The sequence below is a fragment of the Phoxinus phoxinus genome, assembly GCF_949152265.1.
Source record: "Phoxinus phoxinus genome assembly, chromosome: 1".
NCBI classification, from domain to species: domain Eukaryota; kingdom Metazoa; phylum Chordata; class Actinopteri; order Cypriniformes; family Leuciscidae; genus Phoxinus; species Phoxinus phoxinus.
Genome location: NC_136876.1, coordinates 30,896,071 through 30,919,526, shown reverse-complemented (window position 1 = coordinate 30,919,526; position 23,456 = coordinate 30,896,071).

Genomic DNA, 23,456 nt, shown 5'->3' with positions numbered 1-23,456 from the left:
ATATATAATAGAAATAGAATAACCCATAATGATATAATTAGGAATACGTAATCCAACAAAAGTGACAATTATACAGTCAGAGTCTAAGAAACCAACACTGTTTAAACAACATAAATTTGCATGACAACAGGGTAAAAAATAATTCGATATGCAAGTAAAACGAAAAATAAAATAATATACACTATGTAAATTGTAATGATTTGACAATCTGAACGATTTCCTAATGTCCCACAGATGCAATCAAAGAGTCAAATAGCATTTGATTTAATCTCAAAAAGGGCTGTTTTTACTTTATTAAATAACCCATTTAGGTTCCATATTTATCAGACTGAATTTTAAAATAATATTGTGTTCTCATGGATTATAGGCTATTTAAAATTTGAGTAAAATACATGAGTAGTTTGATGTGCTTATAATGCAGTCACTTTTAGGGAAACTAACTAGACAAAACCAATTCCTCATTCTTTTTCCAGATGTTTGTTGACAGAATACCCCTCACCATTGTGAAATACACAACTCTTTCATCACAAGACAAAAATGCCAACCAAGTGCAGACTGGGAAAACCTAAATAAATCTACAACAATATAGATACAGACCAGCTTTTAGTCTGGAATTTGCCTGCGTTTTCACTTTGAAGACAAAGCAGTGGCACACGGGATGAAAACAACTCGGCTACGCTGTCCTTTTGAAGGCACTCATTATGCCTCACTAGGCAGGAAATGCACAGAAGTAGCCTAGCTACTGATTGAAACGGTTTCAAGCGGATAACAACCTGGTTTAAATTGATAAACTTGATCACTATAGTCAGATGTATATCCGGAGATTTACCTCATTTTAATTGACACAAAAATAGGATACTACAAATACTTGAGCAGGTAGAGCCACATTCAATTGAGTTGAGGTACAATGCAAATATATTTTGCATGATGTTGTTGCTAAACTATGTCAACAACTGTTTGTATGAAATCACAGAATAATTAGCATGTTGTAACATCAAACATTATTTATTTACTTTTGTACTGTCCAATTAGTCTGCTTTTTAATATATTTTCTTAAATGAAGAATATCCTTTCATTCCAAATATTATGTAAGACATATTTCCCCTTTAACAAGTCTGTTTTGTTACAAATGTCCTAAAATAAAACAAGAAAGTAACAGCGCACAGTGCTCGGGACAGCTCAGGCCTCGGCGTCTGTGATATTGAGAATGAATTTTGTATGAGGCATGAATATTGATGATCAGCGGAGGTCCGAGGCCAGCTGCTTGTGAGTGAGTTAGCTGCAGTAGGACAAGGGTCAGTTTGGTCAGGGCAGTGGGCTGCTCTTCCCCCTCCCTGACCGATGAGAGCAAGTGGAGCCTGGGAACGCGGGCAGATGCATTGTGCTCGGGCAGACAGGGCAGGAGGAGGGGAACAGCTTTGCATGACAAATACATGGCTGGCTTTGGCTTTCAGAGACTCGCTTTCCAAACTCACTTAATAGTGAGCTCTGTTACGCTGGTGTTTTATTTAGAAATGGTCAAAATATACACATTTCAATCATCAAAACTTGTAGGTTGTCAAAATTAGCAAAACTACACTCATGCCGTGATGTGACAAACTTTGCACTCAGTATTTGTCTTTCTTTTGGTAAGCTGTCTCCTTCTTTCGTCTTTGCCTCTGTCCCCCTAATCCTCCTTATTCACTGGTCCCCAGATGTACCAAGAATCTCACCAACAAGGGCGCTATTTTTCATTTGCTCTTGCCCAATTCCTCCACTACCTCATCATTATATTCAATCTCTATCTGTCTCTCACCCATCCCCCTAGAGTCACTGTCTCAGACAGGGTGCCAGCTGTGAAAGGGATTTGTTGGAGCTGAATTACACCCTGATCCAACCAATTACCTGTCCGACCGTTCGCAGGTCAGCATGCACCACCATGCTTCCAGGCTCAATTTATCAGACCACTATTCTGCAAGGCATTTATCCTTTTCACAAAGCCATGCACACTATCATTTATAAATGTTAATACACACCACTGCCTCATCAACTGTTAACCCTAGAGACCATTTTTGCTCTGTTGTGCTAGTTTATGGAAACAGTCAGCACCCTTTCTTTTGAAATATAACATAATATATATAAAAAAAGAATACAATTTTTTTTTAAATGTTTATGAAAAAAAAGTATCTTATGCTCACCATGGCTGCATTTATTTGATCACAAAAACTGTAAACAGTAATATGGCGAAATATTACAATTTAAAATAACTGTTTTGCATGTTAATATATTTTAATTTTTGTATTTATTCCTGTGATGCAAAGCTGAATTTTTAAAATCATTACTCCAGTCTTCAGTATCAAATGATCCTTCAGAAATCATAATAATATGCTAATTTGGTGCTATTTTTATTTTTTTAGTATTTATTTTATTTATTTTTTAAAGTATTATTGTTATCAATGTTGAAAACAGTTGTGCTGCTTCATTTTTGTGTGGAAATCGTGATACATGGTTTTCAGAAGTTCAAAAGAACACCATTTATAAAAAAAACATTATACTGTAACTTTTGATCAATTTATTGCGTCCTTGCCCTATATTTTCTTCATTATATATTATATTTTATTATATTATATAAACTCAAAAGAAAGGTGCTGACTGTATAAAATAGCACAAAATATATAATCAGCAAATATTTGTATCCATCCATTACAATAAAAGTTGTATGATGGTATCAGATCTTAATATTATGGTACATGGTACTAATAATAATACAAAACAGTTAACTTACAGAAGACTTTTAAGATGTTCTATGAGAGAAATGTTTCTCATAGCAACATATTAAAGATTGTATGTTAAAACAAACATGTTAAACCTGACCATTTTGATTAACACAGCAAAATATATTTATGGAGCTCCATGCTCTACCCATTTATTTGAGGTGATCTCGGTCTTCACAGCTTGACTTGTTTTAGACCCACTCCAGTCACGTAAAAGCAATATAAAGATGCAAATGATGCTCAGAAGAGCGATCTTATTGTCATTCATGTATGCATGTATATATTTTAGATGGAGGCATTTTCACCTAGAGTTGCTAGAGCTCCATTCAAAAACTTTGCTCTGGTCCAAATGAGACTTATTTGCATTTGCCCATCCCGTCCTCATCTCAATAATTCACACCTATCTGTGTAATGTGTTACATCCGCAAGGCATGCATTTGAGTTTAGACATGTGAAATCTACTAGGCGTCTCACACTGTGCTTTCAGTCTTCTGTGTGGGAAAAGTACAGAAATACATTTTAAAAGTAAATGTCATACATACATACATACATGCTTCAAAGATGTCACTTTAACTACAAGTAAGTCCTGGAACCCTGAAGCATAATAATAAAATTCCAAGATTTGAGAAACCGTCTTTCATGGAAATAATTTCCATGCGTAAATATGCATTCTTTGCTATTGTAGTTTTGCTAATCTGATCTGGCTTGGTTCAAATAATATCTATAGCATAGATGGACACCCTTGTGGCCTACATTGTTCCGTCTCACGGGGGGTGTTTCTGTGGGCAGGGGTAGGAACAGCTCTCCCGTGCAGTGCAGTGAAGGTCGGTATAACACAAAATAGGTTTTTGAATGAACTCATACCATGACCATGTTGACTAAACAGAAACTTTAACCTGCTCCCTTATAGCCCTGTAAAGCCCCCTCCACTGCCCATAAATAGCTTTTACCCCCTATAGCAGTAGCTAGTTGATAATGAATGAACAACAATATATAGAAAGAATTAGGTAGGGGAGACCGGGGACAGTTGCAACCCTTTTTGTATCAACCCTGCAACCAGTTACTTATATACAAATTTGGTTGGTCTAGTCCAAATAGTCTCTATTAAACTTGCATCAGTCTGCTAATTACCCATACCATTTAAGGATGATTACATAATATGACATATCGTTCACAGTACTTATTTAAATTTAAGAAGCCAGATGTTGCAACTGACCCCACCCCAGGGGACAATTGCAACACAACCATGGGACAGTTGCAACATGTTAAAAATACCTTAAATTTCACTAATTAACTTTAGCTTTTTTTGTCTCAATGAGCATAGAATTCTGAAAATATTAGCTGTTTTAGACCTACTATAATATTATAGTATTATTTATTTATACAATAATATTTCTGTAGCCTATTATTTATTTATTTAGTCATATTTATCAAATAACAGTTATTGAGTTTTGTTTGTTTATGTGTAGAACACAGGCCTATAGATTCAGTGTGCAAGTGTTATGCTATTCAATCCCTCCATATTTCAGTGTCAGACAGGAAGAATTGAACAATTTGCAATGCAACAAACTTGTGACAGAACATCATATGCCTGCTAGACACACTGACTTTGACACATGCTAACCATGTCACTTAGAAGTCAACAAAACAATAATTCAAACTAAGTAAGTTTTGATTAATTCATACAAAATGTCAGGACAGTATGACAAAAATACATCTCATGATATTTTTTACTTTCATACCTCCAAAACAAGTTTTGTTCAATAAATGCAGCAGCAGATGTTGAATATATCTTCTGTCTTCTTGGTGGGGGGAGGGTCTAACTGTGCATGTGTAGTATGAGTGTCATCACTCTAGCATGTTTCTGATTGGAGGAATAAGTCATGTTGCAACTGTCCCCTAGTTGCAACTGTCCCCGGTCTCCCTACTTTACTACCTGGAAAATTAAATGAAATGGAATCAAAATGAAGTAAATGAAACAAAACTCTACAGAAAGGAAGTGTCCCGATTATTCAACCCATTTCTCCATAACAGGAAGTTGTACCAGGTACAACCTATTCATGTGACGTGACAACATTTCAAAACAAAAGAGGTTTATTCCAACATATATTTGTGTTAGGGATATGCTGGCATCCCAAAGAGGGTTTTAAACTAGCTTAACAAGCAACACTTCCTCATCAGACCAGCCTGGAACAGCTTTAAATTCATGCTGGTCTAAACTGGCCTTTATAGCAGGAAGACTGACTAACTTAACTGCAAGAGCAACTAGCCAGAATGCGTCTGACAACTGCATGTAGCATTATGCGTTAAAGTATTATACTGAAATAACCGCATACTATTTAAAACAAATCTTTTTACCTGACTTTCACAACTTTTTGCTGACCATCTGCTTGAGATTTACTAGATCTACTATGAATATATGTATTCTAAATATATGTACTGGGGAGAAATGACAAAAAGGAAATATACAAGGCCAATGACTGGAGAGATGAGTGGAGCTCATTGGAGGCTGTAATGATCTCTCTCTCTCTCTCTCTCTCTCTCTCTCTCTCTCTAGTGGTCTGTGGCCCTCATGCCAGCTCTAATGACCAGACCACTCATATTCCACAGCCATCTATCATACTTTCCAGCAGAAAAGTACTTTCTTCTCTCATTTCCAACGACACATGAAAGAAACCTGGCCACTTTAAAAGCAAATATAGTTTTTATATTTTCACTTCATGTGTCTGATTCACAGACCGAAAGTAAACGGCCACCTGAATCCATTTTACTGTGAAAACAAATAACAGCCAGGAAGCAAATGAGTGAAGAAGCAGCACTACACCATTCACAAAAAGAAAAATAATTACAATTATGCTAAAACACGTCAGGTGTGGTTGCCAGAAATTCATTGTAAAAAAAAAAATACGTTGACAATGTTTCAGGTAATATAATATTGATGTATTTTACAACTATTTATTCCATTGAGTGATGTAATGTTATTATACCTATCTACTTGACCCAAATCTGCTTTCTACCTTAAATTGTACTGATAACCACCATAATAATACATATAAAGGCACATAATGAATCAGTTTATAAGTCTATAAAACATGGTCAATACTAGACGGTGCACATGGTCAAGACACAAGCAACAGAAGAAAACAAAGAATTTATACAAAATCAAATCTTATGTGACTGGTGTAATGACATCCGAGAATGTCCTTTTCCTGTTTAGGGCCGTAAATTATTTAGCAATTTATAGTTTTTACTTGCAAAAACCCTAATATGGCAGTATTTCACAGTAAAATTAGAGATAATGCAATGTTAAACTATTTATAAAAAATTCACTGCATACTACATTAAGTTATTAACCAATTCCCATGTTTGTACTGTATCAATTTAATAGTTTTATTCTGTTAAAAAACAACTGTAGGTTTCTATATATAAAATACATTCTTTTGTTGGAAGATTTACCCCATTTTCAAAATGTATGCATGTCTCATAATGTGTTTGGCTTTTTCTCCTATTAATCTTTTATTGCATGATAGCGCAGCAGAGCGTGTGCAGTATATGGAGCCATGCATGCGCTTGGCAGAGTGTCAGGTAGCAAATGGGTCTCCTCACAGCCCCAGGTCCTGAATACCATCCATGTGTTTTTATTTAGTATAACAAAAGACTCTTCACCACAGGGCAGGCTTCTGTGAGAAACACTGTCCGGCATGTAAGGAGGAGGAGCACAGAAAACTCTTGACATGTTAATTTACTTGATTAGCATTAACATTACTGGGATTCTAGAAAAAGCCAAAAAAGCTACAGTTAACTATTCATTTGGATTCAGTTCGATTCAATCATCAGACTGCCACAACATGATTTTGATTTTAGAGAAGTCGTTTATCTGTCAAGTAAAGAGGTCTTAAATGGACAGTTTCACACCAGCATGGCTTGTTTTCTTCTGAGGAACACAAAAGAAAATAGTTTACAGTGTTTAAAAATATATATTTCTGTCCATACAATGGAAGTCAATGGGGTCCAAAACAACATTGCATTGGGATTTTATTGACATTTAAAAAATATATGTTCTTTGGATTCCACAGAAGAAAGAAAGTCACACAGGAGTAAATTACAGAAATAAAATTGTGTGAAAAGGTCTAAACTACTTCATGGTCCTACAATGGTGAAGGATCCAAAAACACTGCAGGGATAATAAATCAAGTCAGGTATGTTTCCCTACTGACTGATCCTAAAGTGAGCCATGGGGCAGCACGATGTTACAGTAATTAATACAGACAAAAAGGTGGCTAGAGAGTGCATCACTGGATCCTGATGGGAGCACGCTTTCTTGGTGAAATATGCAGAGCGAATCTGTGAATTATGAGCTGGAAACGCTGGAAAAAGAAACAACCAGGACTGAGGTTGGTTGGATGTTGCCCTGGCATCTTGTCAACTGCTCATTACCGCAGAATGTGTGTGCAGTTAGGCCAGCCAATGTGATGCCCGTTGCCGTGGCAACAGTAGAGCAGACAGGCGATGTAATGCATCATATTTCAGCAGACCAACTCAATTCAATTCACACAGATCCAATCTTTGGGTTGTAAGTGGGGGGTGAGTGCAGGCAGGGGAAAGCTGGTACTACAGAAATAAATTGCTATGAGACCATCAGCTTTCCATGCAGATTTTATTTCAACGCTGTCTGTTAGAAACTGAAATAGCCTATTCATTGTCCAGCACAAATTGGTTTTATTCAAATCCAGATGTTTGCTACGGAGCAAGGCAACAATAGTGTGCACATTTTTCCTTATTCAGCTGTTAGAAAAATATCCAAGCTATATTCTATAGTTATAGCTAATGACTTTAATATAGCTTTTCTATTATACACAAAATCCAGTTTTTGAATAATATTTTTTTTTGTGGCCAAACTAGTTATGTAACTGTCCAGAGACTGAACGTTCTAAAATAAAAACCATGGCATTAGTTTAGTTTAGCATGATCTTTAATTAGGGGCCAAGTACAGAAGCTGTGAAGGAAGTAGGAACCTATTATGTTCTTTTGTCTTCTTCTTCTTCTTCTCTCGAGTCTATGGCAGCCCATAGAACTGTATGGTGAAAAGTTTTGTTACATTGTAACATGTGTTAATGTTGTGGTTAATGTTGGATCTGTCCTCTATTTGTGTGCCGAATTTCACAACATTTTGTGTTACAATGTGTTGTTGTACCATCAAATCTTGGACGAGAACCTTCTTCCCTCAGCCAGAACACTGAAGATGGCTCGTGGATGGGTCTTCAAGCATGACAATGACCCAAAACATACCACCAAGGCAACAAAGGAGTGGCTCAAGAAGAAGCACATTAAGGTCATGGAGTGGTCTAGCTAGTCTCCAGATGTCAATCCATCTGTGGAGGGAGCTGAACTTCAAGTTGCAAAGCGACAGCCAATAAACCTTAAGGATTTAGAGAGGATCTGTAAAGAGGAATGGGCCAAAATCCTTCCTGAGATGTGTGCAAAGTGCAAACCTGGTGACCAACTACAAGAAACTTATTGCCTCTGTGTGCTTGCCAACAAGGGTTTCTCTACCAAGTACTAAATTATGTTTTGCTTGGGGATCAAATACTTATTTCACTCACTGAACTGCAAATCAATTTACAACCTATATATAATGCGTTTATTTTCTGGATTTTTTGGTTGCTATTTTGTCTCTATCCATTAAAATAAACCTACCATAAAAATTATTGACCCTTCAGGCAAACTTATAAAATCAGCAGGGGATCAAATAATTATTTTCTCCACTGTATGTCACATTACAAGAGATTGTATTTATGGACATTTAACTATTTTGCCTAAACTTATCTCCAAATGTCTTTACTCATTTTTGCAGTTGGTCTGATGATCACTGCCTTTTTTAGCCCCTCATTCTGTCTGTGGTGCTTTAATTAAATATGCAGTAAAGCAGTTTATTATTGTGGTATCACATGCAAGGAAGCTGTTTTGTTACCTAAAAAGAAAAGTATAACACCGAAAATGACAACAGAGCGAAATGCTGGAGATCAGTATAATAATGCCTTATTAATCAAAAAAGGCAAGGTTAGTTATATGTATTGATACACACACACACACACACACACACACACACACACACACACACACACACACACACACACACACAGAAAACTTTCTGCATTATTTATCATTTAGTATGATTTATAAGCTGTTTTCTTTCTGGTATTGCCATCCTTATGGGGACATTTTGTATGTTTGACATTTGACATTTTGTATTTTGTAAAATGTTTCTAAAAACTGCATAATGATTCATGCTTAAAGATCTTGAAATTCTCCACACAAGAAAATAACTTGACTTTTTTTATTTTTATTTCCAAGGTATCTTAAAGAGTCAGGTATCCAAAATGCCAAAAAGCACTACTAACATCAACAGCTTAAAAAGATCTGAACCTTTTGTAGTTCTCCAACTGAGACTTAAGTCTCCGTGTACAGTAGTGGCATTAGCAGAGCAGACAAGCACACAGGCACACAACGGTCTCACACCTGAGCAGATGCTTAATTACACTACTTCACTCATTACAGGCCAAATGCTATGATACTCCACTTACAGCAGATCACAGGGAGATTTGGTGGCTGTCAATTTCCTTTAATGAGCATCTTCTAAAGCTTTTTAATGAGTAGATCCCAGGTATTACTTTGCACATGTAAGGTGCTAGCAGATGCCCTGGTTATAAGACATCCCCTTTCTCTGTGAAATCTCTTCAGGACATGTGAACCAGAGCTGGTAATGAGATACTACTCTTACTATCTCCAAAACTATTTTAGTGGATTTAGTTAAAAATGTCCCGTCTAATTTGATTGAAAAACTGTTTAGAAAATCATGACACAACCAAAAGTATATTGTGTTCATATTTATAAACATTTCTAATTTCAGTACCAACATAAAGCCCACATTTTGTCTCATGAATCCATTACAGGCTGACTTTAAAGGCCACTTGAATTAGCTGTGTGTGGGTGGGCAGGACTATTGGCTTGAAAACGTCTAGTATGGAAAACAATGTCCATCTGAGATGACCCTCAGACACAAAGGTTTGAACCCATAGTGGAAAAACAGCATTGGATTCCTTTCCAGACCTCTAAAGAGAACAGGGATATTTCCACTCCGTGTTTTCTCCAGAACATTGACATGCTGAGCAGCGATAAGGCTGTACAGAAGAAGATTATTTATTCATGTGAAGGATAAGGTTGCTCACCTCCCCGTCTTGACTATGGGTACCGACTCAAAATGAAAAAAGGTTAATTTCCTGGCACTATCAGGGTTTTAATAATGCAAAGTCACTAAATCGACTCGCAGGGGCACTAATGTATCTAATGTCCTACAAATTAACATGTAGAAACAAATAACTAATGTCTAACAAATTACCATGCAATAGACTTCAAATATCCATTTATACGGACTTGTCAAGTTTAGCCATTATTGTAAAATCTGCTTTAAAATGCACACTGAAATGCTTGTCATAAACGGGGACAGCAGCAAAAATAAAGAATGGGGAGGCAGACAATTAGACAAGAAGCCTGCTAGGCATCACAATTGTCTGTCTGCTCACTTTCTCGCCCAGCTAGCCAAACAAAAGCAAACACACTCTGCAATAGCTGTCAATCTTTACGTCCATTCAGCACATCAGCAACCAATTAGGAATGTAAGGGGTCATGAATTGAGAAATCTAAATTTCCTTGAGCTTTTGACATACAAGAGGTCAACATACTGCAAGAATGAGTCTCAGAACTGACATCTTCCTTGTTAGTCCAAAAACAGCTTTTATTGTAACCAAGCTCAGAGAACGGTCATACGGTGAAAGAACGCCTCTGCAGAAGAAATTCAACGCCTACTTCATCATCGCAACTTTGGTTCCACCCACCGGCGTGTTGAGATGATGAGGAGAGAAGAGCGATACATGATCACTGGACTAAAAATAACATTACCTGTCAAAGGATCCTAATACCAGGAAAATGGTTATTTATTTTCAACAATGTAAATGCCTCAGTTGAGCATTATTTATTTGTATTCAGTACATTTGACTGTGGATTCTTTGGTAAATCAGTCGCAATTTCAGCGCAGGCGTTGCAAACAGACTTGTACGATATGTACTTGACAGCAATGCCACAACATGTAAGTAACTGTTCATTCTAATCCCTGATATGATCTGGGACCAGTGATTTCTGATAATGATATACAGTCAGATGGTCTTTGTCTAGGTGTCAGTAAATCAAAACAGTGACTAAACAGATAACTTCACAACATTTCTCTTAGTAGGATGAAAATAATCTGTTGTTTAAACTTTGATAGGATTATACATAGAAAGTAATCGAAGAATGCTCCCTTTTACGATTGCTGGAGCTGTCAATCAAACAGCGCAAGTTTATCAGTGACCAAGTTTTGGACTCCATACTTATCAACTTATGAACTTCCGTAATAATCAACAAATCTCTTAGTTGTGTTTGCACTGTTAGTTATGATGAAAGCAATCGTGAGTGCAGAAATCGAGTTTCAATGACGAGATCACTGCATTCATGCGCTCAACATGTCTGTTATCTGCCACAATGCTCATCACTGCAACCTTTCATGCCTTTCATGCCATGATCTTAAAGGTGGGGTATGTAATTCTCTTTTTTGGTCATTTTTCAAAATCACTTAAAATCCTATTCCTAACCCACTTACAGCAATTTAATCATCTGTGGAACGGGCAGGACTCGAAAAACTCCAGCCAATCATTTCCAAGACCACCTAGAATCATTGGACAGTAAGTGCGTCAATCAATCGGTCGTACCATCCCCCCCTCCCCCCATCCATGTCCATGTTCTTTGAATGGGTGGAGTAAAAGGAAAGAAGGTAGGACCATTTGAGTTGTGTATTTTCAAAATCTGCCAGCCGTTTTGCAAATCACATACCCCACCTTTAATATAATGCTATAATCAACACTTTTCATGATTAGTTAACCTTGAGAGCTATAATAGTAAAAATGTGCTAAATGTTTTTGAGTGAGTTACACATGTAATACTGATTTCATATGCAAAGATGTTAGCCAATCACAGTGGGCGTTTACACTGACGTCTCATAGCAGACACGTTTGTTCAAACCAGAGGGCTAAAATCAGTGTAGAAAAAAATGCCTTTTATTTTCTAAATTATGACCATTTTTTATGTAAAAAATCATATAAATATTGTAAGTGCACCCTAGGAAACATAATAAAACAATAAAACAATGCAATTCATGTCTAAAATCTAGAAAACACCTTCTCAGCCTATACAAAGATTAAGCCAAAAAGGCACATCCAAATCATGCTAAATATTGTTTCATATGATGCCTTTATATGATCTAATTTTTAAGGCAAAAAGTATTTATCCTTCGCTGTCTATAATATACCACAATCCTGTGTCGATTCAAAAGTTTGGGATTGGGATTACAATTGTAATGTTTCTGAAAGAAGACAGAAACATTAAAAACCTCACCAAGATTGCATTTATTTGATGAAAAATAAAAAAAAATTATATTTGAGTTATTTTTTCAAATAAGTAAAACAAGTCATCTTGCTTTCCCATTTACTGACTGACAGCTCCCCTGTCCCCATGTTGAGAGAAATTTAAGAGTAAGTGCAGCGTCGTCTACACCAGCCTTTCTCAAACTTTTTTCAGTCAGGGCACCTTTCAAAAGTGCATAAAATCTCAAGGCACCCCAGTGTAAAATATAATTTAAAACACTGCATAACCCAAATATAAATGCAAAAGTCCTGTTTATTTAGACAGGACAGTAATGAACAGAGCATAATACGAACTGTAAATAACAATAATAATAATAACTTTATAGCAACTTTATAGCACCTTTAAAAACACAGGTTTGCAAAGTAATTCACAAAATAATTAATCAGAGACACAAATCGTCCCCTTGGAATTATAAGGTTCTATCTGCATTCTGACTGGTTTTGAGATATTGAGCTTTAAAGTTTTTGCATTCCATTCGACTGTGTAGAAAGAACCTTTTTATTTTCTAAATAAAAAGTTCCAAAATGTACACAACTTAAAAAACAACATCACATAATGTAAATAAGTTGTCACAGAATAAGAATATGTGAATAACTCAATTTTGACAAAAATGTCAGATAGAACCTTATAATTCCAAGGGGACGAAATGCCATAAAACCGTAAGAGGTGGACCGCCCAATACAAGAACCCAACAACAAATCCAGACCAGGAGAACTAAAATGAAGTGCAGAATGCAGTTAAAATAAAATAAAAAGGGGCAGACATGACAAAAATAAATAAAATCAGATACAATACGATAAGAAAAAAATGCATGTTAAAAAATGCACCAGAGATAAGCAGGAATGTGTTTCCATATAGTGCTTGTTTTCATCCGTGCCATATGCGCATGCACACACACGCACACCCACACACACAAACAATAATCCGCAACGAGAGAGGGAGAAAGATCTACATGCGCGCATGCACAAGCCGGGGGTATTATCCCTATTATTAGGGACATTAATAGTATTAATTATTAATTAATTATTAATATAATTATTATTATAGGTATATCTGACTATACCTACTTCCAAAAAAAGAAAATAGGGGAATGATATTGCATGCGCTTCATGAGGCACACGCGCACGGTCTCTTGCTCTCTCTCTCCCTCTGCCGTGCACGCGCTACGCGGTTTGGAGCACAGTCTGTCTCGCGGGCGCGCTCGCTCTAGATTCCGGGAGATTTTAACGCGGGCATCAGTGAGCCGCTATCAATATGCGGGAGACTCGGGATGTCTGCATTTCTATACTGAAATGGTGGGAGCGGCGGCGCTGTCCTATAACGTTAGTTGTCACCCTGACATAACAGTGCGTAGAATTTGCCTATAATGTTATTTTATTCGAGCTTTCTATCTATTTGCTAAAAAATAAAGTGAAATAGGCATTCATTAGGCAAAATAGCAGCATGTTGAAATGTGCCAAAATGCGTTTTCTATAAATGCATTTTCTACAATGAAAATATTGTAGGCTACAGTAGCCTATCAGAAAAGGTTCAGGTTTGCCGAAGTGCGTTTAATTTAGACTATTTGTTTATTTGTGTCCCTGGCCTGTGCGCCGATCGGAGACGGAGTTCGCTGCTGATATTCTGAGGTAAGAGCTTTCTAGTCTCGCGGCTGTCATCAGCAGCGCTTTCTATCGCCCAATCAGCGGATGGCGGGCGGGTGCGGTTTTGAAAATTGGTCAAAAACGCTGGTGCGGACGGATGGCGGACAGATGAGTTTTGTGATGCAAAACTTTGCGGATGAAATAATTGCCCATTCGCGTATCTTTAGGGCGCGGGCTCCCTAGGGGGCTAGAGCAACCCCGGTGGGGACGTCATGACAGTTACTGAGGTGAGACAGATTTTTATGGTTAATTTAATATATATATATATATTTATCTAAAATGAATTTACAATTTTATTAACCCGTTCATATGTTTAAAAAGAAGAAGAATGTATTTATGTAAATTAAAATATATTTATATATGAAATGTAAATTATTATATTTTTTTTTTTTTGCCTTCGTAATTTTTTGGCGGCACCCCTGACACAGTCAGGGGGCACCCCAGTGTGCCGCGGCACCCACTTTGAGAAAGGCTGGTCTACACTATGTAAAGACTAAATGTGAGCATGCATTTACTCATCTAATTTGCATATTTATTGATTCAGTATTCCTCAAAATGAAAAAAGTGCAAATGCAGTTTACACAAACCTGCAATAATTACATGTTAAATAATACAAATATAATTCATGTATTTAATCTCATTTTATTAACCAATGTCTTTGCTGCTGACCTTCAATGACCCAAATAAACCATATAACAATAATCAAAAATGACTTTAGATAAATGCTGAAGTAAGAGTGTTGAACTTTATTCTCTGATCATATTCTTCTGTGATCCAGAATTACAGCACAGCTGAATGTTTTGTTTGAGCTGCGCCCTCTACTGTACAGGTGTGAAAATGCATTTCCTTCAGACCGAGGCTTATTCATTTCACTTTTGGTGTGAAAAAAAGGCCTTTACATTTGCCAAATAAATAACTTCTGTGTTTTTTGTTATTAAAAAAAACAGAACAAGCAAGCCCAGCCCAGGTGAGAAAAGGCAGCACAAATGTAATGTAACAATTTACTTTCCATAAAAAGTAACTAATGCAATTAGTTACTTTTTTAGAGAGTAACGCTACTTTTACCAACACTGTCAGTTAGGACCTATAGACAGAAGACTATTCTGAGCCCCTGGTGTGCAGGTGTCCCGTTGCAGAAGCCATAGCCTGTCAATGGCCCCTGTTTATAACTGGTTTTAACATCCATCTCAGGTGATCCAATCACAAGCCGTCAGATGATGCAGATTGCATTTACACCTGGTATTAACACGCAGACCACTGAAACGGATGCCTGATTCTGAAGTGTTTGTTTACTGAAGGCTTCCATCTGTTCAATAGGCAATTTCAGTTTCCTTAACTACTTAAGCAATTACAGAAGCAATGTATTGTGGTTAATTATAAATGAATGAGAATCTACTGCAATTGAATAAATGGAAGCAAATCGTTACATAAGTATCCCTCTACAAACACCACGTTATTTTTTTGGGGGGTGGGGGGGTAGGGGCTGGGATCATAATAGCCCACAAAGAGTAATATATACGGCACACTAGAGGCAAATGGTAATTTATTATGTGTAGCTCTGCTTGGCTGTAAATAAGCCTGTAATAATGAAACAGCTTTAAGGAGCCTCTTCCGTCTGTTCGCCATTTGTTTGTTTTTCCTCTCCAATATCTGTTACTCCTTTTGTTTTGATTGGCTTGATTGATCATGCTCTGCTTTGAGGTCCACAGGGTATCTGCTGGGACAACCAGACCGACAACACTTTCACACACACACGGCGCTATATATACATATATGTATTCTCTAATTAAAACATGCAGTATTTTACACAAGTGGGATGGAGGTCAACGGCCTTGTATGACAAGGATTGCAGGACCTCACAACAGTACAGAACACAAGGAAAAACAAAGTAGACTGACCTTTTCAAACAGTGGGGACCAAAAATGCTGCTGTCTAATATGTTTCTAATTTATATAATGCAATTATTATTTTTTTCATTATTGTCAGACAAGCAATTTGAGAGAAAGTTGAGCTTTGAAAAATTAATAAATAATTTATATAAGATATAGATACATAAAAAAAAAAAATATATATATATATATATATAAAAAATTTTTATATAAACTTTTCTTTAAAAATAATAATCTTAAAACTGCTTATTTCCAGGTTTAAATTACATTATGAATGCTAGACTTTTGGACTAGAGTTATAGAGTTGGACTAGAGACCAGAATAATACACTATACCATTAAAATTGTTTGTAGTTTAATGGTAGTAGTGGTGAATTCCGCCACTCACTTTGGCGGAAATTTATATTATTATTGAGCAAGGATGCATTAGATTGTTTGAACGTAATAGAGTGGACATGAGTCTGAGTGGACATTAGGCAATTGCCAAACCCTTATTCCACTCCCCATTGCTATGAGCTGCATGGCCAGCGCTTTAAGCGTTGTGTTCAGAAGGCTCAGGTTGGAATTAAAAAAGGAAAATAAAAAGGGCTGACTCCTCAGTGGGATTTTAATTTGGCATATATTCCCCTTTTCCATCCTCACTGTGGGGTGCACACTTGCTGCCTTGTCAATGGAGAGGCCACAGCTATAGGACTAATTATGTGTTGTTAGATGGAGGCCTTGATATGAGCTCTGGCATGAAGTGTTTGATTTAATCAGACTGAACAGAAAAAAGAAGCCAGACTAATGATTTCAAAAGAAGGATGGTTACATTCTTTTGTTCCATTGGGAAGAGTTAAGTAAAAAAAAGAAGAAGCAGAAGTGCAGAACTAAAACAATACGAAAGACATGAAAATGTTAAAGGTCCCATGACATGGGGTTATTTTATTATTTTATAATGTTTCCTGAGTTGCCCTTATAAATGTTAGTATGTTTTTTAGATCAAAAATAGTCATAATTTAGAAATAAAAGGCATTTTTCCTAGCCTGATTTTAGCCTCTGATTTGAACGCTCTGTTTGAAGGGGCGTGTCAGTACACGGAGATTCAGTGTAAGCGGCCACTGCTGTGATTGGCTGACATGCTTGCATATGAAATGGATGCGTATTACATGTGAAAATCTGAATACTTTAACTACAGCTATTATATGTTTGTACTATTACATCTATCGAGATTAACGTGAGAAGTTTTTAGATCTATTCCATACATAAAATGTTGCCGTGATGAGCATTGAGCAAGCTGATGAAAAGAAACGATGTGAAGTTGATATGTATGATGTGTACGATGTGTATTGAACAATTTTGAGAGAAAGATTACCTGTCTGAACTTGAACAATTACACATCAGAAATTGTTGCTTGGCTCGATCGAATTATTTTCAGACGTTCATCGAGGAAGTTGAGGAAACAGTCGTCGGTGAAATGTTTGGACCATACAAAACTTTGGGAAGTTGTGTTGGCGCATTTCCAAAGAAAATAAAATTAACCCATTGTTTCTTCAGAGGCTCGGATGAAGGAACTAAAAAATACTTGTGTTCATTTGTACATCCAAACACTGAGCAACTGCCATGCTTCGCTCGTTTGCAAGCCATGATGTCTCTTGAGGAAAAACAATATCGCGTAGCTAATTTTCTCATGGGCGGGCCAAATTCTCTGGGCGGGCAAAGCAGAGAAAGGGTAGGTAACCTTTCCCCTGTATGACGTCATACAGGGAAGATTCAAGATCAGCCCATCTTCATTTTCTTAAAGGCAGAGAAAGATAGCCAAAGCTCGGTTTACACCGATTTAAATGTCTAGCCACTGGGGGACCATATACAGGCTAGGGGAACTCATATTAATGTTAAAAAACCTCAGAAAGTGAAAAAGTCTTATTACATTTTTTTTTAGAAAAAGCTAATTCTCACACATTTTTTAAAACAATTTTAAGTATAAAAACATTTTATTAATGCACAACATCCTTATAGGCATCATTGTCAAATTTTTTAAATGATTTTAAGAATAAAAACATATGTAGGGAATGTGTATAACCTTTAAATTGTGTGGAAATCTGAGTTCATGAATCGACTTTAAATTAGAGCCTAATTAAAGTATTAACCCATCATATAATCTAAGAGATCCAAGAATAAAACTTGCAGCATGGGATCTTCATCAGTTGTCAGGCACTGGGTGAGGGGCTCAATCACGTCCTTTCACTAGTCTGGACCTACTAAGTGGCCATTTGGGAGTCAAGGCATTTTACTGCTATTAGATTTACTAGGCTACAGCTGTGGACAGTATTTTGATGATGACACATTTCCAGTTAAACTTGTTTATCTAGGCCTTTTCTCTTGATTAAAGGGAAAGGCGAACCTGGACATCACTGTGTGCTGAATCACTCTCAGTGCCCTGCAGCTGACCATGATTTGGCCTCAATTGCTTATGTATGATGTGAGGTCTGGTTAAACAGAAAGACAATGGCAAAGCCACACCACCCAGCAACAGCATGGGTCCAAACTAAAGAAAGATTAAAAGAGGTTCATTCTGTATTCGCGTGGGTAAATTAACAGTCACCTTTGCAAAACTGAAGATTCTCTCATTATTTACTCACCCGCATGTCATTCCAAACATGTATGACTTTCTTCTTTGGTACACAAAAATAGATCTTTTAAAGAACATCGGTGTCCAAACAACACTTAAAAATAAATAAATAAATGTTCTTTTGTGTTTGGAACAACGTTAGGGTGAATAAATGACAAAAAATTTCATTTTGGAGTGAACTATCCCTTTAATCGATCAATTTAATAAATGTAACATTAATTGTTAGATCTATTATGTTGCGTGATATCTCTGCGCCCAAGTAGCAGTGCTTCGTCTGTGCTTCACCCCAATATAGTTCCCAGTCAATATCTGCATTGCTATTTGTACTCGTTGTGAATATGCAGGCCACAATAAGTCATTCGTTTTTTTGATCACTTTTACGCACAACATGCTACCTGGCAACAAATGATTCCATTCATTATGCTAATTATAGCGGCGGCGCTGCCAGACTAAGACAATGCATGCACTGAGAGTAAAATGCGTTTGTCCACCTATCCAAATGTAGGGGAGACGGTGAATAACCCCCATTTCATAAAACGGTGGCGTGTTCCTTTAAGCTGGATTTGCTTATGTGGTTGTTTAGTGATTCTGACTGACACAGACAAGCTCAGATCACTCACCCAACAGCATGCCAGGGGCAACATTTCCTGAGGCAAACACCTTCACATTCCAACACCTTTCCCTTCTCTGGAAGCCTTTTATTTAACAATACATCCAACCGAGTTCTAATGCAAACATAGTATGCAGGAGACACACAGTGCCATGTTTCTCTTTTGTAATGGACCCCGGTGAAGAGTCAAACATAAAGGGACAGTTCTGCAGAAATGCAGTAATTTCCCTCACAATAGGATGTCATCAGCCTATCTTCCCTTTGAGATGCTAATTCACATGCTGAGCTGTGTTTGACGCCCAGAACCCCATAAGTGACTATTAATCAAAAAGCACTACAGGGCTGTGATCCACTGTCTCAACTATCCACACTCCTGTGATAATTAAATTAGCACCAGCCATAGCATTTCCCCCGCTCAACATCTTCAAAAATAGCACAGTTTTGCTAAGCAAACATCTGACATGTAAATTACAGCTCGCAGAGTGTAAAGCCAGTCAATATGCTTTTGAGGAAAAAGGCTTAGAAGAGACGGGAAACAAAATGCTCTTAATGCATTTTGCAATTTAACAGAGAAAAATGGCTCGCTTGTACCTCGCTAAGGTTAATAGAGTTCAAAAGTTTGTGAAAAGTGTGTATAGACTGAGCTATGACTCTTGAAGTAATCATTTTATAGTAAATAAAACCTGTCATTGTATAGCAGAATAATTAGCATTAGCATCTTTAGTGCAATGATGGGTGATTGAGTGATGCTAACTAACATTCAGAAAGTCAAATATTGGTCCTATTTCAAGACTTCCTTCGCTCTCTAGAGAACAATTCAGTCTAGACATACCCCACAAACCTCCCCACCCAACACACACTCACAAAGTAAACCAGGACTGGGGCTAATGTTGTTCTGCATTATCACCATTGATTAAAATAAGCCCCTGCTCTCTTGCCAGTTTACAGCTGAGGTCCCGGTCTGGGTTTTATGAAGTGCTAGCTACTTCATTTCATTATAGTAACTGGGTTACATTAGTTGTGCACAGCTGTAGGCAGAGGAACAGATCCATCTGTATGCCAGTTTCATTTTCTCTCTTCTCAGCCCCAGGCGTATACATAATCTCATCCGCTCACACACTCCACAACGATCCTGTCTCCTCTTTCTTCACCTCATTCTCAACCCAAGATGAGTAAAATATAACACCAAGCTCTTATAAAAAGCACACATTAACAGGAACACATAACAAATGTGTCATTTATTGTTATGGAAATTAGCATTGTGCTAAATCCGGCGTATGTACGTCAACTTCGATTGTACAATCATTAATATGCACTGTCCCATCTAAATAAATAAATAAATAGCCAAGCCTGATTACATTGATTTGATGCATGTTTCCAGTGAAGGTATAAAAAGTTAAATTGTCAACATGGAGTACTTATCATTTAACCATTAACCTGCCCATGAAATACAAGTGTGTAACATTAACCTGGACTACAATACAAAAAAGATAATTCACAGAGTTCTACAAAAGACATTTTCCTGTCTTGAAAGAACATAAATAGCTTTGGAAGAATGTTCGGCTTAGGAAGGCCAAACACACCTCACGTGTCACCAAAATACACAAATATTACAACAAATAAAGAATAAGTTTAATATATAATGTTGTACAATTTCTATAGATTATTAGTTTTATATCAAACCATTTTGTCCTATTATGCAATTCATAATTGGAGTAGTTCATTACCTTACAAAAGAACTGAAGCACAATATTTTACCTATATCTTTTTCCATTTTTTAAAACCCTGTAAATGGGAAAAAAATTAAAAAGTGGGTGGCTAAACATTTACATTTATGCACTCCTTTGTAAACAAACTAACCCGTTGTGATAAACAAATTTGCACTGACTACACTGAGCCTTCAATTATGATAATAAAAATTATTTAAGGTCACTTGATATATTTATGTTAGTTTACCGACCTTATCAAACAAATAAATAATTTACACTAACACCAGGCATAAACTACAGAGAAAATATAATTTGAATGGCTCCAACTCATCAATTAAAAACTAAAGTAAATTGTAGTGGTCTCGTAAATAGTCCTGGCTAGACTTTCGACAGAGAGTGTATTGTTTAAATTTGTTGCTTCTTGGAGTTGTATGTCTTGCCTGTAACTTTGCTCTGCTAAACCGCAACTGATCTGAGCCTAATAAGCTCACCTTTGACCCCATCACACATGGCCGTCTGATCTGGTGTCTGAGCACAAAGTGGCCTTTACCCTTGACCGAACCTTTGCCTAAGAACTACTGACTTCCACATGCACACAAACACACATACTCATAATCACTCTCATTGTTGAAGCAAAAGTACAATAGTTGATACCTAAACAATGTGCCTAGGGCTGTAAACGATTAATCGCATCCAAAATAAAAGTTTGTGTACATAATAAATGTGCGTACATACTGTGTATAATTATTTTGTATATATATATAAATACACACACGTTCATGTATACATTTATATATAAAATATTTATAATTTATATATAATATACATTATATATAAATCTATATACAGTATGCAAATATTTCTTATATATATATATACACAAGCATGTGTGTGTGTATTTATATATAAAAAATAATTATACACAGTACACACACATTTATTATGTAAACACAAAATTTTATTTTGGATCCGATTAATCGCTATTAATCGTTTACAGCCCTAGTTCAAATCAAGCCACAAGGGTGTAAACATTTCTGCAAAACAGGTTCCCCAAACACTCACCATCTGCCAATGCTCTGACAAACAGATAGTCCCGCCCCAAACTCACACCTTTGGTTAATGTTTGGCTGGGCTGGTTAGGCTGCTCAAACACACAAAGCAACGTTTTAAAAGCACAACAGAGCCACAGTATAGTATTTCTAGGGAGAAATCAACCTGTAAATGGCTTACTTTTAGTTGACTCATGGGAAAGGATGGAGTATTTAGACATCAATAAAATTTTACACATCACATTCTTATTTTTTAGTACTAACCTCTATTCAATATTAACAGTGGTCCTTCTTAAATCTAAACAATGAAGTGAAAGGAAACTAACAGGTAACAGCTACTCAGACCCAAGCCAACATAATCACACAGATCATTTCCAATGGTTAACTTTTTACATTACACATGAAGGGAAATATTTTTCAGTCTAATATGTGCAAGACAACCAAATATTTCATTAAAGTTAAAAATATTATAAACATAGAAATAAAATGTTAAAAATTACAAAATATTTGATGTATAAAATCAATAACTACCGGTCAGTATTTATATATTGTACCATTGCTTCTTTTATGAATAGAATGTTCAAAATAATCACATTCATTTTAAATCCATTTCTTTGTTACAATTTAAAGGTGTTTACTGTCGCTTTTGATTAATAAAAGTATAAAATATTTTAAGTAAAAATCTTACTGACACCAAACTTTTAAACCAGTATTGTATCAAATGCATTTTTTGTGTGTTTTTTAGATAAATGCAACTTGTTTTAATATTTGCTTCATAACAAAGACATTCATCGATTTTTAAACTCAAATACATTTTTGGGCCGCTGCATAGTCCTACACATTCAGTCGGCACTTAAACAGCACTTAGGACCTGGCGTCATTTTCTTTAATCTCCATTTCCTTGAGGACAGCCACCAAGTGGATGTGCACAGTGCAGAGAGAGTGTTTGGTTTGTGATGATGTCATGGTTGTCATGGAAGGAGCTCTCTCTTTTCTCTTTCTCATATTACAACACAAACCTCTCTGTGGGAAAGTGAGGACCGTTTTCTCAAGAACTGGGCTGTCTGTACAATGGCCAAAGTAGGGTTTCTGCCTTTGTGTGCGGCCAAACACTAGCCACTTTCTGTTTAGTTGGGACATACTGCCACACTGGAAACTTGAACAAATTTTCCCAAACATGCCACCCGTTAGCAAATCAATACCCACCGACTGCAACACAGTAGAGATCACCTTTAATCTAAAAACAGCACTGACCAGCCACTTAATAACAATGCATTTTAAAGCAGTCATGAGCAATAAAACAGGCTTTCTGCCGTTTCCAGATGCGGTGCTGTTTTGTCTGCCGAGCGCATTAATCCCAGTGCGGACTGAGTGATGGCACTTGGCTGTAGCTCTGTGCAATGTTTGGCTGCTGTAAGGAGCAGGGATGAAAGGCCTCTCTGTATTTAGATTCGGGAGGCTGCTGGGAGCTTGCCAAGATGCGATCGGCTCATGTTCTGAAACGAACAAAAGCTCAGTGCTGCCTTTATGGCTCTAAACAAAAACACAGGTCTCTGAGAGAAGCAACTGTTGAGGATGTGTGGTGTGAAGTGCTGGTGTACCAAACCCTGGCCATGACTAAAGAACTCAGAGTTTGGGTGAATTCTGGTTTTGAAAACCTGAGGATCAGTTGAGATG